General features: G+C 42.9%; 1 protein-coding gene across 1 annotated transcript in view; it reads left to right on the top strand.

Moving 5' to 3' along the window:
• The window catches only part of FNDC3B (fibronectin type III domain containing 3B), a 538,015-nt gene that overhangs the window by 186,122 nt on the left and 333,984 nt on the right, over positions 1-17,909 (top strand). The window lies entirely within an intron of this gene.

Raw genomic sequence — 17,909 nt, 5'->3', positions numbered from 1 at the left:
ATGTTTTGTTGAATGCTGCTGTATTATGGTCACTGCAGCCCAAGTACTACCAGACCTATAGATCTGAAATTGTAGTTGGTCTAGGTGGCGGGACCAGATCCAGCAAGTTATGTCCCCTCGGTGGTTCACCTACCAACTGAGAGGGGTAATTGTCTTCAACTGTAGATAAGAAATTGCAGCTTTTAGCACAACCGAAAGATTCTCTGTCCCATTGAAACTCTGACAAGACAAAACAATCACTGATCTCGGGGAGACCAGACAAAGAAAACACTGCCGGCAGCCAACGAGGGCGCGCAACACACTGAAACCCTAGGTGCATTGCCCCCTGGGAAATATGCAAATAAAAAAAGTCCATGCAGCCTCTGTTAGGAGTCTCAACACAGAAACTAGCCAGATATCCCTCCGGGAAGGACCTCTGGCTGGTCTCCCCGTGTTTTGTCTTGTTGGTCTACTACGCATTGCTCCCACCTGGCCAGAATCCTACTCCACACTGAGGGGCAATATCCCGAAACAGCTGTCTGTGGATGGATACCTGGCCTTGGTATTTCCCTTGTCATATCTTTAAACTTGTCAAAGAGTTGGATATTGACTAAAAGGGCCACTTAATATGCTGGCTATGGTGGTCTCCTAAAAAGAGCCACTCCTTGGCTAGGTCCTTCCCGGAGGGATATCTGGCTAGTTTCTGTGTCGAGACTCCTAACAGAGGCTCCATGGACTTTTTTGATTGCCATTGAAACTGTGGACAAATTAAATCTCTCTTAACATGGCCTTAATTATTATTTGCTGCCTTTTTAATTTGTTGCATTTCATCCTGTATCTGTTCAGCTATATTAGGAGGCTTATAGCCAACTCCAATTCGCAGCTTTCCATTTTTGTTATCCCCATGTACATTTACCCATACTGACTCTACATTTTCGTAGCTCCCCCAATGTCTTCATTGAGCACAGATCTCAAGTTAGATTTAACAAAAATACTCGCCCCATCACTAGTGTGTCTATACCTTTCATTGCCAGGTTTCCATAATGCCCACTACATCGAAATCCGTGGCCGACATAAGAGCCTCCAATTCATTCATTTTATTTGCTAGACTTTTTTTGCATTTGCCAGCAAACATTTAATACTATTAGCACTTTTATTACACCAACTTGCATTTCCCACCTCCCCCCTCAATCTTCAATGACCCATACTGTCTCACTCTGTTTACTCTACCTATCCACTTATTTGCATAACTACCCTCCCCCAGGTCCCTATTGTAGAGCCTGTAGCCGAAGAGAATTTTGCCCCCGAACACTTCCTTGCTGCACCAATTTTGAAGTCACTTATTTATCTCCCTAAGCTCACGCTGTTTTCTAGTGACACTCGTGGCACCAATTATGCTTCTGAAAACACCACCTTGGAGATCCTAGATTTCAACTTCTCTCCTGGTTCCTTGTAATTTGTTTTTGAGACCTTACATCTTACGTTATCATTGGTACGAATGTGCACCAGGACTGCTTGGTTTTCCCCAGCCCCAACCATTCAATCTATCACTACACAACACACTGTTCGGCATTCACAGTGTCTGTGGCAGATGACCCTATCTGTCCGCCTAATTATCGTGTTCTCTACGATCTATCTGGCCTTTGCTGCACTGCTATTTCCCTCCTTCCTTCAGAAGTAGTTTTCCTGGTTGCTAGGAGCAACGTCCGGCTGTAGTGATCCTAGCCCTGGCCTGCATCCCTAATATCACCCAAACAGGCATATTTACTACTTTGTGCCAGATCAGGACTAGGCTCCATGACACTTTTTTCCCCCTACCTATTCTTCTCCCCCTGGGTCCTGACTTTCCCCATGTCCACTCTACTCCATATCACCCTTCTCCATTTTGTTTACCTCACATGAGCTGTATCTCATACCTCAGTCAGCTGCTGGCTGTGATATGTGAAGAAATATTTTATCCCAAGTTGTGCTTGCCAAGGAGATCTTCAGCTACATCCCCTTCCTCCTTCAGTCTTACAGCTTTATAGACGTGCAGCGAGACTGACTGCGCTAAAAACATGAAAACAAATGAACATTGAAGAGAATGAGCCTGGCGGTAACCCCGTTGCGTTCAGCGAGAAAGATATATATTTCTTCACATATGACAGCCTTATCAGGTATACGTGATACAACTCTTGTAAGCTGAGATAACACACTGGTCTCGAGAGCTGTACATCTTTAGTCTACAGCCCGTACTGTCACTGGGACGGGCTGCAGTTTGAATTATACCAGGGACGCCATTTCATCTCATTCATTTTATCTCATTCTCTGAGAACCCTTTTTATATGCGCTTAGGCCCAGTGCCTATGCTGTGTAGTGTTGACTCGTATTTTCAGAAATCTGCAGCAAAATCTGCATGTCCATTGAGAAGCCATCAAAGTCTGAGAATTTAGAAGTGCCGTGCGCACGTTGCTTATTTTTGCCTTGCGTATTTGGTGCAGAAAAAAATAAATCTTCACCACATACACAAGGGAAAAATACTCAATGTGGGCACAGCACTTCTAAATTCTCATAGACTTTGCTGGCTTCACAATGAACATGCAGATTTCGAAAAAACTGCGTCAAAATCTGAAGTGTGGCCACAGGGCCTTTTGAGTGTCAAAGCATTTCTTAAGCATTTCCCAAGCTCTTGGTTCTATTCCAAACCATTTTCTGCTTGCATGATGGCTCACTGGCTTAATCACACATTTGCATATAAAAAAAGGAGTTGACTACCTCGGTAACCCCTTAATGACCCACATGTGTCATCTCTAGCGATGATGAGCTAATACTAAATATTTGGGTTTGGGTTATTCTTATCGAATACATAATACTATTCCAGTATTTGTCATGAACAACGAACCTAATATAAGTTAATCTGGAACCCAAGCATTTTTCTTGAAGATTTCCCAAAAAAAATCTCGTGTTCTCCATTGACTTGCATTAGCGTCTTGCATCTGGAATAGTACTAGGTATTCGATACAAATAATCCAAACCCAAATAGTTAGCATTATCACTAGGCATCTCCCTAAATTTTGATGCTGGTTCGCAAGCTTTCCCTGCACAGGTAGGCTGATCTGATCAGCCGTCATGTGTCTCTAACAGCCGCAGGTGGATTGGATATCAGTCTGTGGCTGTTAACCACTTAAGTCCCACTTGCAGTCTCTGACAGTGGGATTTAACATGCGCCAACAGTGGGGTGTGTCATTCGCCGCTCCCATGACGTGATCGCATGGTGTCGATGGGTTGTCGTTGCAGCCAGGGCTCAGCTGACAAACTGTTTCTGCCTCGACGATGTTCCTGTGAACTCCGGCTGTGAGCTGGCGTTCATAGTGGACTGTTATTTGTGATATATATAGATATAGATAGATATATTTGAAATCCCCCATAATAAAGACCTGATTATTATTTGATGCCTTTTTAATTTATAGCATAATTTCATTTTCTACCTGTTCAGCTATGTTAGGAGACTTGAAGCAAACTCCAATTAGCAACAAGCGATCAGATGATCGCAACAAGCGATTGTGTATCGCAACTTCAAATCGCCTAAGGGGACTAAACAGTAAAAAAAAAACCAAAAACAAACCACAAGTTAAAATCACCCCCCTTTTTACCCCAAAGAAAATGAAATAATAAAAAAAATACATGTATTTGGTACCACTGCACTTAAAAATGTCCAATCTATCAAAAAATAAAAATAAGAAATTTACCCGATTGGTAAACAGCATATTGAGAAAAAAATAGAAACCCCAGAATTTCACTTTTTCGCCCGCCGCAGCAATATCAAATAATTTAATATCGGGCAATCAAAATATTGTATATACCCCAAAATAATATCAATAAAAACATCAACGCTGGGTGCAAAAACCAAACCCTCACACAGCCTCAAATCCACAAAATTCAAAATGTTGTGGCTCTTGGAAAGTCGTAGCAAAAGCAAGATTTTTTTTTTTTCCAAAATATGAGAATTTTTTCACCACTTAAATAAATAAAATGAAAACTTTACATGCTCAGTATCTGCATCATGGTACTGACCTGGAAATCATACTGCCAGTGTCAGGTAAGTTTTTATGGTAAAATAAGCATGGTAAAAAAGAAAAAAACAAACAAAAAAAACCAAACACCATTGCAGAATTATTTTCTATTTTGCCACACTTGGAATTTTTTTTTATAATTTTTAATATTACATCATATGATAGAATAGTGTAATTCAAAAGTACAACTCATCCCGCAAAAAAACAAGCCCTCAAGGCTATTTCAATGGAAAAGTTAAGTTATGGCTCTTAGGAACAAAAAAGCGAAAGCACAAAAATGAAAAATCTCCCTATCCATATGGGGTAAAAGCAGAGAATTTTCAGACCTTTTGTAAACTGTTTAGGGGGTGGATTGTGCTGACAGATTCCCTTTCAGTAGACTTTACCCCTCACAAAAGTAACCAATTACCGGTACTATTCTCAATAACTATACCACCTGTAATACTAGAATAGCTGAAGTATCACAGGATTGTAGTATAGGATTGTGCTATGGAATGAGAGCTAAACCTTAACCTGAGCGGGCAAACCAGCGCTATTTTATGGATTATTTGCTTTATATTTTCACTTTGTGCCATAAAAAGCTGTTTTGGTTTTGTTCTCCTGAAAGGTTTATGGAGTCTAAATAAAGCAGCCCAGACGTTTTACTGAAACTGCTCACTGTGCCTCAAACCGCAACCAAGTGTGCGGTGTCCCACTCCCTACACAGTGCAGTAATGTATATTGTAGCGTATGTTGCCACATTTAAGCTATGTGTGCACGTTGAGTATTTAATGCAACAAATCTGCATCTTCTGGAAGAAAAACACACCAAAAACGAGGTGTATTTTTTTTGTGTGGTTTTTTTGGCCATGCGTTTTTTATAATTAAGTCAGTGGGTGCAAGGGCTGAAAATCACAGGCAAAAACGTACCAAGAATTGACATGCTGCAGATTTATATTCTGCAACCAAATCTGCAAGGAAAAAATAAGCAACATGTGCACAACACTTCAGAGTTCTGATTGCTGGTGTCATGGTAGGCATGTGGATTTGTGTCTAAAATGCACCAAAAAATGCATACAAAAAACATAAACTTGGCCTTTAAAGGGGTTGTCTACTACTTTGACATTGATGGCCTATCCTTAGGATAGGTCATCAATGTCTGATAGGCTGTGGTCCGCCACCAATCAGCTGTTTTGGCCCCAGCGGTGGCAGCAGGGGGCTGGAAATGCTCAGTTCTGGCGCTGCTCCGTTTTCTGATAGCGAGCGCGGCCTGTTACTGCACATCTGCCTTCTATTGATTAAAATGGGACCCCGGTTGATCAGACATTGATGACCTATCCTAAGGATAGGCCATCAGTGTCAAAGTCGTGGATAACCCCTTTAAATTGTAGACAGGTTGAGGACACACAATTTTCCTTTTGACCATTCCATAAAACCACAGACCAATAGTTGCAGAACCAATCCAGCTATAATGGCATCAACGGGGTATTGCAGTTAGGAAAACCAGTGTTAGATTTGTTTTTGCAAATACCCAAAGACCTTAAGCATCAAAAGCAAACCCGCTATATTGATATCACCTGATCACTGCAATTCGGCAACCAGTTTAAGACCAGTGTCACATGACATTAGAGTCTCTCTCATATAAGAGAATCTTGTTGAGTTAGCTAATAACACTCTGATCAGAGTTTGAGCAGAGTGTCAGAATAGTGTGATCCGAATCTCAAAAAAGAGAGAATCCTAGCACACTGTGAAGAGAAGATGGAGAACAAAATTTCTCCCTCTCTTCCATAGTGTGAGTCCTCGGAAATCGGACTGCACTCTGATGTAATCTGATGGTTTCCACGCACCCATAGACTTGAATGGGTGAGTGTGCATCAAATCGCAGCATGCTCCTTTTTTTTTTTTTTTTTTTAATCTATATGAAAAAAAGAAATGCTATTCAGCACTGCCACACTACATATTATTGGTCTCAGTGCTCTCAGATATAAAAAAAAATCACATAGCACTCAACCGATATAAACAATGGTGTGATGCGAGCGCTAATGCTGTAATTGATAATCAATAATAATTATCAATCAATGTTGTAATTGATCCAACCAATCACTTGTCACAAAGCCATTCTGACTACAGTCATAACACCTGGGTAATGCATTTAGAAGAACCAAAGAATCCAAAATGTTCTCCAAATTGCCCCAGACCACTAGCAGTAAATCCAAACCTTCTGTAGTGACATCCCCTGGGTATTGATATTAAAAATCCATTGTAATATTGTGCTAATAGATAAACACATTTTCCACTAATGCCAGAAACCACTAGCTGTAAATCAAATCCGGCTATGGTAGGGATTGCAGTTCAGAATAAAATAAAACAAATTTTTATTGAATAGCCTATAGATTGTAGTCCAAATATACTTGCTATATTCTTCAAATTCATTATCCGCTCGCACCAATCCAAAAGCACCAGGTAATGAGAGAACATGGGTATTGCAAAAACAAACTAGGCCATCTTAGAGAAGCTCATGCACAATAAGCAGTTTTAACAAGATCTAAAACTCATATTATCGGAAAGATGCTGCTGTTCTCCCAAACTGCAAAATTATTCACCAAATTTGTCTCCTTTGGAAATTGCACTGGTGTTTCTCCAGATGTACAGAGGGGGTTTTACAGGAGGTTTGTTACTGAAAAAGCGGTTTTATAAGTAGCCCAAAAATTCTCCCTTTTTTTTGGGAGCAGCAACAGGTTTGCTGTTTGAAAAGTGAAAGAATGGATTTTGTTGTTTTTAGGGTTTATTCACACTGGCGTATACATCAAACAAATGCTATCCGATGTTTTATCAAACAAGCCCCATGTTCAAGGATCTGTACTCCATTAACTTTGCACAGTGAGTGAACGGAGTGGACCATCAATCCACAGGCCACAATCAACAACCTGATCAACTCTATGTGAAGATTTGGTCACACCAGATATGGACTGGTTTTCTGACACCCATCCCCCCCCAATACAGTAAAAGACATAGTTTAGAGTGACCTTTTATTGTGGATAGTTTAAGGCAGACCTGTGCAATAATCACGCTGTCTAAGGGGTACTTCTCACATAGCGAGATCGCTGCTGAGTCACGGTTTTTGTGACTTCAGCAGTGACCTCATTAGTGATCTCGCTGTGTGTGACACTGAGCAGCGATCTGGCCCCTGCTGTGAGATCGCTGCTCGATGCACACACTGCTGGTTCATTTTTTTATTGTTGCTCTCCCGCTGTTAAGCACACATCGCTGCATGTGACAGCGAGAGAGCAACAATCTGAATGTGCAGGGAGCTGGCGTCTGGCCGGCTCCCTGCTCCCTGCACATGTAGCCAGATTACACATCGGGTAAATAAGCAAAGGTTTGCTTATTAACCCGATGTGTACTGTGGCTACGAGTGCAGGGAGCCAGCACTAAGCGGTGTGCGCTGGTAACCAAGGTAAATATCGGGTAACCATACCTGATGTTTACTGTGGTTACCAGTGTCCGCAGCTTCCAGACGCCGGCTCCCTGCAAGCGCAGCATCGCTTCCACGTCGCTGCTGGCTGGGGGCTGGTCACTGGTCACTTCTGCCTGTTTGACAGCTCACCAGCGACCATGTAGTGACGCACCAGCGATCCTGACCAGGTCAGATCGCTGGTGGGATCGCTGGTGCGTCGCTAAATTGTGACGGTACCCTAAGCAGCATTATGATATGCCACACCTTTGAGGTGGATGGATTATCTCAGGAAAGGAGAAGTGCTCAATAATACAGATTTATAATCAATATTTGAGATAAAAGGCCTTTTGTGCACATAGAAAAAGTCTAATGCCAGCGTCACACGGGACGATCTATCGTGCGATCGCACGAGTGATCGTACCCGCCCCCGTCGTTTGTGCGTCACGGGCAATTAGTTGCCCGTGGCGCACAAAGTCGTTAACCTCCTGTCACACGCACTTACCTCCCGGGCGACGTCGCTGTGGGCGGCGAACATCCTCTTCCTGAAGGGGGAGGGACGTTCGGCGTCACACGGCAGCCGGCCAATAGAAGCGGAGGAGCGGAGATGAGCGAGACATAAACATCCCGCCCACCTTCTTCCTTCCTCATTACCGGTGGACGCAGGTAAGCGGTGTTCGTCGTTCCCAAGGTGTCACACGGAGTGACGTGTGCTGCCACAGGAACGTTTAACAACTGGAGCACAGAAGGAAGACCGACATTTTGAAAATGAACGACGTGTCAACGAGCAAACGATAAGGTGAGTATTTTTGCTCGATCAGTCGTTCGGAGGTGTCACACGGTACGATATCTCTGACGCTGCCGGATGTGCATCACGAACGACGTGACCCCGTCGATATATCACCCGACATATCGTACCGTGTAACGCCGGCATTAGATCTTTGTGTTCAGCTGATGAAAAATGGGAGCAAAAACAAAAGTGTTCATATTTTAGTTTAGCTTAGATGACATGATCAAGTAGATGCTGGCTGGGCTTGCAGCACACTGGCGACAGCTGAAATTGCGTAGAACACAATGGATAGGCAGGCAAATGCCAAAGCCATGCAATTCCACGTCCACTTATTTTTTTTCATTTTTTATATTATTACTTCTATTGTGGTTGGATTATAAATGTTAGTGGTGGGATAATCCCTTTAATTTAAAATACATTTTTTTCCTTTCTCCTCTGTATTATGGGACATCAGTTGAATTGATCGCGATAAGTCTGCTGAAAAGCTTGGAAATTTCAACTGCCTCAGCAGCAGTGTGATTCCAGCTCCGTCCTATAAAAGTCAACACGTGGCAGCCACAGCACTGAAAACCGCATGAACTAGTGGCTTTAGATCTGTATGTGCTCTGCATAATGTTGTTCAAGCATGAAAATACCCTTTTACGCTTGCACTATAGGGTGAATTTCTACATTTGCCCTTTGTTTCGGGCTTCTTGTTGAGACCTTTTGGTGCTGATTAGTAATGTACATTGTATTGTTACTGTTGTGCATATCACGTGAATAGAATAAGTCTGTCTGCCTGTCTTCTGCGCTCTTAGACTGTGAACGGATTTGTATACTTGTCCAAGTCTGTGGTTTACCAGAGCTGGAATATCAATTCTCCTCTATGGAAACAGAGGAGTGGGCTGCTAAAATCATTACCTAGTAGCATTGTTAATATTACCTTTGGGGCTAAACCTAAACTGTTTTTAAGATGAACTGTTCGTGGTGTATAGTGAGGAATGTCTTTGAAGTGATGCATAAGCAAATAGAGGGGCCAGGGGATCCTGTTCGCACTACTACTCAGATCGGACCGGTTAGTTTGAACTTGACGTTGGCTGTCGAATAAGGCTTAGCAGTACAGTAGATTAGTGTATACGAGTCCTCAAACCTGAAATAATTTATTTCTAGAATATTTAATTGGGTTCGCACAATGTTTCAGCTTTAAAATAGACACATGATGATAGCCATGCAAAGCTGTATAATAGAAATATGGGCAAATTAAATTTTCCATAATTATCTGAGAATGTTTCATCACAGCAACGAAACCTGTAAGTGTGTTTTTAAAGGTTTATATGCGGTTCACGAAGGCAGTGTGTTTTTAATATTCCCTAGGATAAATGGGCACAAACTGAAATTAGTTGGGGAGGGGGGTTGGATTGTGGAAAAAATGTCAGAAAATATTATTTAAAGAGGAACTTTCACCAAATTGTTCATGTTCCACTCGACACATGATGCAATAGTGGCTGCAAAGCAGAATAAAACATTTTTTTTTATTTTTAAATTTGCATCTCCGTTATGAAAATTTTAGCAATCAAACTGTTTGCCACCGAATGAGTTATTTTTCAAGTCCTAGTGGGTGTTTTTAGATCGTTTTTACTGTGGGCACGTAATTCTTCTCCATGTATCTAATATCTGCAACAAAGAGGCAACATTTTAAATAAATTGATATTCCGCTCAGGAAACACTATTAAATTGTGTGTTCAGTTCAGCATAAAAAATTGGTGAAAGGCAGTAGGTGCCTGACCAATGTCCAACAGATTTGGTTCGAATTATATAGACTCCTCTCCATTACTAACCCCTGGGCTTGATGCCAGCTGTCAATTCACAGCTGACATCAACCCCAAAAGTATTACCTCGATTGCCACTGCATCAGTGAAATCAGGAAGAGCCAAGGCAAAAAATCAGAATTAGTGCTTCTCATGGATGCACCAATTCTGGACCAATTGTGGGCTGCTATTTTTAGGCTAGAAGGGGCCAAATAAGCATGGGCCTTCCAAGCCCGATAATACCAGCCCCCAGCTATCTGCTTTTTACCTTGACTGAATATAAAAAAGGGGGGACCACACAGGTTTTTTTTTTTTATTATTATTATTATTAATAATTTATTTGTTCACAGCAGCGTACAGGCATCTTTCCCACGCCGAAAAGCTTGATTGGCTGCACTGCAGCCTTTCAACAAACTGTTATTCAGCATTCGAACAGCACTCGAACTTTAACATGGTCTTCTGTGAAGAGTCCATATTAGAGCTCAAGCTTTGGGCACTAGGTGTCCAGTACGGACCCCACACTTTACCGTTCAGGCTCACTCATCCCTAAAGCTGATCTCTCCCTACAGCAGAATCAGCTTTGTGGTACAGCGTATAAAAATACATTTATCTAACATATTGAATAACATTGCACCTCTTTCTATTGACCACTTATTTTATTTGTAATATATTCTGCATTATATAGTTTGGAGTTGGCATCTTGGTTTTCCAAAGAGATACTATTATACAGCAATACAAGGAATACTCTGAATCTGCAAGTATGAAAAGCAAGTGAAAATTCTAACCCCACCCTCCCCCATTAAAGAAATGTAATGTAATTGAAATATTTTCAGGTATCTTCTGAAAATTAAAACTCTACTCCGTACAAAGGTGATCTGTGAAGGGTTTTCTGGGGAACAATGCTGATTAATCCCTCCAGAGGTTGTGCACAAAGGTCCTTTGTATGCAACTTGTGTAACTTGAACATTGTCAAATTAAGCGCTTACTAGAAAGTTTAAATATTGTAAAAAAAATATATATATTATTTCTTGTGTGAATAGTAGTGATGACTAACTAGTCACAATATCCGTAGCCAGAAATAATTGCTTTAGTGCTTTTTTACGTCCTCAAACTTTAAATTCAGCTTTAGACTAGTAGAAAAGCTTGTCCCGTGGCAAAAAATGCCTTTTATTTAGAAATCATTAAAACCTGAGCTTACTAATATACTTTATATCATCGACTTGGATAGTCCGTTTTCCTGAACTATTTTCCTGGTCCCGACAGCTCCACTTCAACGCTTTTTCCAATTTAGGAATTTAGGATTTGTAGTTGATGTGATGACCTGGGCTAGTTGTCTGGTTCAGGTCAATTAAAGGGAACCTGTCACTGGATGTTTATAATACTTACCTAACGGTCGGTGCAGAGCAGACTGGTTGGATTGGCGTATCTGTTCTCAGGGTCCCACGCCTCCTCTATCTGCCATCTTTGTCCCCCTTCTGACGCTAGTGTTAATGACGCGTTCTAAATCTACACTAGCCGACAGTGAGGTCCTGCGCAGGGCAGATCAAAGTGCGCCTGCGCAGGACCTCACTGTCTGCTAGTGTAGATGACGTAGAACGCGTTATCCACACTAGCTTCAAAAGGAAACCAAAGATAGCCGAAAGAGGAGGTGCGGGACCTGGAGAACAGAGACGCCCCTCCGACCAGTCTGCTCCGCACCGACCGTTAGGTAAGTATTATAAACATCCGGTGACCGGTTCCCTTTAAGTCAGACTCCTTTTTCTTTGCATCAAACGTGACCAGGATTTTTTTTTATCATTCACAAGCAATAAACATTATTATTTTGCTGCTAGAGAAGAAAGGCTTTATCATAGAATCATAGAATATTAGAGTTGGAATGGAACTCCTGGGTCATCTAGTCCAACCCCCTGCTCAAAGCAGGATTCACGAAATCATCTCGGACAGATGTCCGTCCAATCTGTTTCTAAAGACTTCCATTGAAGGAGAACTAACAACCTCTCATGGCAGCCTGTTCCACTCGTTGATCACTCTCACTGTCAAAAAGTTTTTTCTAATATCTACTGTGTCTCCTCCCCATCAGTTTCATCCCATTGCTTCTAGTCTTTCCTTGTGAAAATGATTAGAAAACTGATCCCTCTACAGTGTAACAGCCCTTATGATATTTGTAGACAGCTATTAGGTCTCCTCTCAGTCTTCTCTTGTTAAGCTAAACAATCCTAAAGCCTGTAACCGTTTCTCATAGGACATGGTTTGCAGACCAGTCACCATTCTGGTCACTCTGCTCTGAACTTGCTCCAGTTTGTTGATGTCTTTTTTAAAATGTGTTGCCCAGAACTGGACACACTATTCCAGATGAGGTCTGACCAAAGAGGAGTAAAGGGGATAATGACTTCACGTGATATAGACTGTATGCTTCTGTTAATACATCCGAGAATGTTTTTGCCTTTTTTGCTGCTGCATCACACTGTTGACTCATGTTCAGTCTGTGATCTATTAGTATACCTAAGTCTTTTTCACACATGCTGTTGGATAGCTCTATTCCTCCTATTCTGTATATGCTCTTTTCATTATTCTTGCCAAGAAGTATGACTTTGCATTTCTCCCTTTTAAAAACCATTCTATTACTTGCTGCCCACTGTTCCAGCTTGTTTAGATCTTGTTGAATCATCTCTCTTCTCTAGAATTAGCTGTTCCTCCTAGTTTTCTGTCATCAGGAAATTTCATCCGTTTACCCTTAATTCCTTCATCTAAATAATTGATAAAGATGTTGAACAACATGGGGCCCAGGACAGAGCTCTGTGGTACCCCATTTGAGACTTGAGACAGTCTTCCTACTGGATGTGCAGCCACTTATGACCACTCTTTGACTCCGATCACTAAGTCAGTTACAAATCCATCTAAGGGGTACTTTACATGTTGCGACATCGCTACCGATATATCGTCGGGGTCACGTCGTTAGTGATGCACATCCGGCGGCGGTAGCGACATCGCAACATGTAAATCCTAAGTGCGACAATGAACGACCACAGAAGCGTAAATCGCTGATCTGTGTAACGTCGTTTATTTCCATAATGTTGCTACATCAGGAGATACGATATTTGTCGCTCCTGCGGTGTCACACATCGCTGTGTCTGAAGCCGCAGGAACAACAAACATCTCCTTACCTGCGTACACCGGCAATGCGGAAGGGAGAAGGTGGGCGGGATGTTATGTCTCGCACATCTCCGACCCTCCGCTTCTATTGGCCGGCCGCTTAGTGACGTCGCGGTGACGCCGCGGTGACGCCGAACACACCTCCCCCTTGAAGGAGGGATTGTTCGGCGGTCACAGCGACGTCGCCGACCAGGTATGTTCATGTGAAGCTGGCGTAGCGATAATGTTCGCTACGGCAGCAATCACAAGATATCGCATGTACAATGGGGGCGGGTGCTATCGCGCTGGACATCGCTAGCAAATGCTAGTGATGTTGCAACGTGTAAAGTAACCCTTACAGTTGTCTTGTCCATTCCACACTTGGTCATTTTTTCAATAAGGATTGTATGAGATACTTTGTCAAATGCTTTACAGAAGTCAAGATATACTGTATCTACTGCATATTCCTGATCAACCCAGTCAGTGATTTTGTCATAGAAGGAAATTAAGTTAGTCTGACATGACTTATTAGTTCCAAACCCATGCTGGCTCTGGTTAATCACTTCATTCTCATCCAGGTACTTTCATAAATTTTGTTTAATAATTTGTTCAAAGACCTTTCCTGGTATGGAAGTCAGGCTCACAGGCCTGTAGATCCCTAGGTCCACCTTCTTCCCCTTTTTTGCTCTTCTCCAGTCTTCTGGAACTTTTCCTGTTCTCCAAGAATTTTCAAAAATTATGAAGAGTGGTTCTAATATTTGATCTGCTATCTCCTTCAGTACTCTGGGGTGTAATTCATCTGTACCTGGAGACTTGAATTCATTAATGTTAGCTAAGTATTCCCTCACTGTTTGTTTATTGATTCTTCTATCCTACAATAGAACGGTGAAGATCAGTTGATTTACATTTACTTTTTCAGAGAAAACGGATGCAAAATAAAAATTTAAAAGTTCGGCCTTCTCAACATCATTTTTTACAACTTCACCATTTTCATCCTGCAAATTTCCTATAACATCTTTGACTTTTCTTTTATTTTTGACATAACTCCAAAATCCTTTTTTATTGCTTTTTGACATCTCTTGCAAGCCTTATTTCATCAGCTTTGGCTAATCTGATGTGTGCCCTGCAGGTTTTGCAGACTGTGTAAGGCTATGTGCACGCTGCATTTTTGTGCGTTTTTATAGCGCTAAAAACGCACAAATGCAGCGTCTTTAAAAACGCATGCGTTTTTACCGCGTGTTGGTGCATTTTTGGCTGCGTTTTGCTGTGTTTTTTCTCACTGCGTTTTTCTGCGTTTTTTTTATCAGTGAACATTGCCATTAAAGATTGTTGAAAAAAATAAAGGTCTGATGTCATTTCCTTCTTCCATATGTTCTTCATTCTCCACTAGTGTATGCAGGAGAGCAGACAGCTGCAGAACTACAAGGCTCAGCATGCTCCATCCAGGACTGTATGCTGGAGGGAGAGTCAGGGGGAGCAGACCTACAAGGCTCAGCATACTCCATCCACTAGTGGATGCAGGAGAGCAGACAGCAGCTGTCGAACTACAAGGCTCAGCATCCTCCTTCCAGGACTGTATGCAGGATTTCTTTCCCCCCCGCCCCCAAACAAAAAAAAATGACGTGGGCTTCACCATATTTTTGTATGCTAGCCGGGTACAGCAGGCAGGTACGGACTTCCCCCAACCCCCAGCTGCCTATTTGTACCCGGCTGGGAACCAAAAATATAGGGAAGCCTTTTTTTTTTTTTTTTTTTTTTTTTTTTTAATTTCATGAATTTCATGAAACAAATAATTAAAAAAAATATGACGTGAGCTTCGCCCAATTTTTGAGTCCAGCCAGGTACAACTAGGCAGAGGGGGATTGGAATCCACAGTGCAGGGTGCCCATGCTTTCTGGGCACCCCCGCTGTGAATTGCAGTCCGCAGCCACCCCAGAAAATGGCGCTTTCATAGACGCGCCATCTTCTGGCGCTGTGTCCAACTCTACCAGCTGCCCTGATGCCGGGGTGGCTCGCTGGGTAATAATGCGGTTAGGGCTAGCTGTATATTATCAGCTGGCCCTAAGCCCGAAATTCATGGTGTCACGCCAATATTAGACATGGCCACCATGAATTTCTAGTAAAGATAAAAAAAACCACAACACACAGAAAAATATTTTTATTAGAAATAAAACACAACACAATTAGTGACTCCATCTTTATTGAAATAAAGCACCCCCCTCCGCAGTAATCCTGGGTCAAGAGTCCCGTGCTGTCCAATCCGGATCCAATATCATCTGATCGGTTTGCGTGAAGGCAAAGTGATCAGAGGATGTCAGGTTCCAGGATGTGAATCACATCACACATCAGCTGATTGCATAAAAGCCGTTTATACAAACAGCTGATGCATCGGTGCAAAAACAAAAAAAAAATACTCACTTATGTGCTGATTACCGGCAGCTCCTGGAGCGATGGGGCGGGAGTCTGATCCCGTCCGATCGCTGCAGGAGCTACCGGTAATCAGGGATGAAGTCTCCTGACGGCATCCGCTGATAGGTTAAACCGGCCGGGCGCTGGCGTCAGCGTCACCCCGAGACTTACGATCAGCTGATGCGTCAGGTGACTATATCAGGTGATCCATCGCCAGGTCCTGCAGGCATACGTACCCGGGGACACTGCACACAGCCGGAGCGGCGGTACCGTGAGAGGAGATGGGAGCAGGCATGGCACCGGGAGTCTGCAGACAGGTGAGTATGACATTTTTTTTTTTCTACTGTTCACTTTTGATTTCGCAGCTGCCTCCACCTCCCGCCCAGACATGGCGCCGCACGGCAGCATACATGCACAGTACTGGAGATGGAAGCGGCGGTGACGGTACCGGGAGGATTCACGCTTCTGTATTTACTGACAGAAGGAATTCTCTTCCTGTACATGTCACTTTACTACCCACCTCCTGCGTTTACAGCTGCGTTTTTGGTCTTAGAAACGCACCAAAACGCAGCTATAATAACAATTTGCGTTTCTCATTGCGTCTTTCAACATCCCATTGCACTCAATGGATGAAAAACGCGGTGAAAAACGCGGCAATAATTGAAATGCTGCGTTTTTGTAGTCACCACAAAAACGCAGCTGAAAAAAAATGCTGTGTGCAGACAGCAAAAATGAAAACTCATAGACTTTGCTGGGGGAAGCAAAGTCATGCAGTTTTCTTTGCAAAAACGCACCCGAAAAACGCGCAAAAACGCCACGAAAAACGCTTATATTCTTCTTTAGTTATGCCTCCCTCTTTCCATTTAATAAACATTTCTTTCTTCCTTTTTAGCATGTGTTTAAGTTCTGTGTTCATCCATCCTGATTTCCTTAAATGTTTCTTATTCTTCCCCCTTTTAGGGTTTGTTAACGATTGCGCTTTGAGAATCTCATTTTTCAAGATGTCCCATCCTTCCTGGACATTTCTGTCCTTAAGGATATTAGGCCATTATATCCCTGCTATCCTTTTTCTGAGTGCCTTAAAATCTGCCTTTCTGAAATCCAGCCTTGAAGTTTGAGTTTTCACAGGTTTTCCTCCTCTAGTTATCCAAAACTCTATGATAGCACGGTCACTGCTTCCCAGGGTCCCAGCAACTCTTACCTCCTCAACCATTTCCTCCCTGTTTGCAAGGATTAGATCCAAGGTAGCAGATCCCCTTGTTTTCTCCTCTACCTTTTGGAAGATAAAGTTGTTAGAAACAGAGGATAAGAAATTGTTGAAACTGTTACTTTAAGCTGGTGTCACACATAACGACGACGACAACGACGTCGCTGCTACGTCACCATTTTCTGTGACGTTGCAGCGACGTCCCGTCGCTGTCGCTGTGTGTGACATCCAGCAACGACCTGGCCCCTGCTGTGAGGTCGCCGGGCGTTGCTGAATGTCCAGCTTCATTTTTTGGTCGTCACTCTCCCGCTGTGACACACACATCGCTGTGTGTGACAGCGAAAGAGCGACGAAATGAAGCGAGCAGGAGCCGGCACTGGCAGCTGCGGTAAGCTGTAACCAGCGTAAACATCGGGTAACCAAGGGAAGACCTTTCCCTGGTTACCCGATGTTTACGCTGGTTACCAGCCTCCGCTCTTGCTGTCAGTGCCGGCTCCTGCTCTGTGCACATGTGGCTGCAGTACGCATCGGGTAATTAACCCGATGTATACTGTAGCAAGGAGAGCAAGGAGCCAGCGCTAAGCAGTGCGCGCGGCTCCTTGCTCTCTGCACTGTGACATGTAGCTGCAGCACACATCGGGTTAATTAACCCGATGTGTACTGTACCTAGGAGAGCAAGGAGCCAGCGCTAAGCGCGGCTCCCTGCTCTCTGCACATGTAGCACAGCGACGTTATGATCGCTGCTTCTGCTGTGTTTGACAGCTAAGCAGCGATCATAACAGCGACTTACAAGGTCGCTGTTACGTCACCGAAAATGGTGACGTAACAGCGACGTCGTTGTCGCTGTCGCTTAGTGTGATACCAGCTTTAGCCTGAGAGAGATTCCGAACAAATGTCTGGATAGTTGAAATCTCCCATGATCACAACATCATATTTTTTTTGAGAAGTTGGTCATCTGATGTATAAAGAGTTTATCCATATCCTCCGCTTGTTGAGGCGGCCTGTAGTACACGCCTACAATGGTGTTCTTTCCCTTGTTTTCTCCTTGTATTCTTGGCCAAACAACTTTCACAGAACTTCCAGTCTCTGAAGCTTTCAATCTCTGTAGAGGTACAGTGGAA

This window comes from Anomaloglossus baeobatrachus, chromosome 3 (genome assembly GCF_048569485.1).
Source record: "Anomaloglossus baeobatrachus isolate aAnoBae1 chromosome 3, aAnoBae1.hap1, whole genome shotgun sequence".
In the NCBI taxonomy this organism is placed as follows: domain Eukaryota; kingdom Metazoa; phylum Chordata; class Amphibia; order Anura; family Aromobatidae; genus Anomaloglossus; species Anomaloglossus baeobatrachus.
This window is presented reverse-complemented; position numbering and strand designations above follow the sequence as displayed.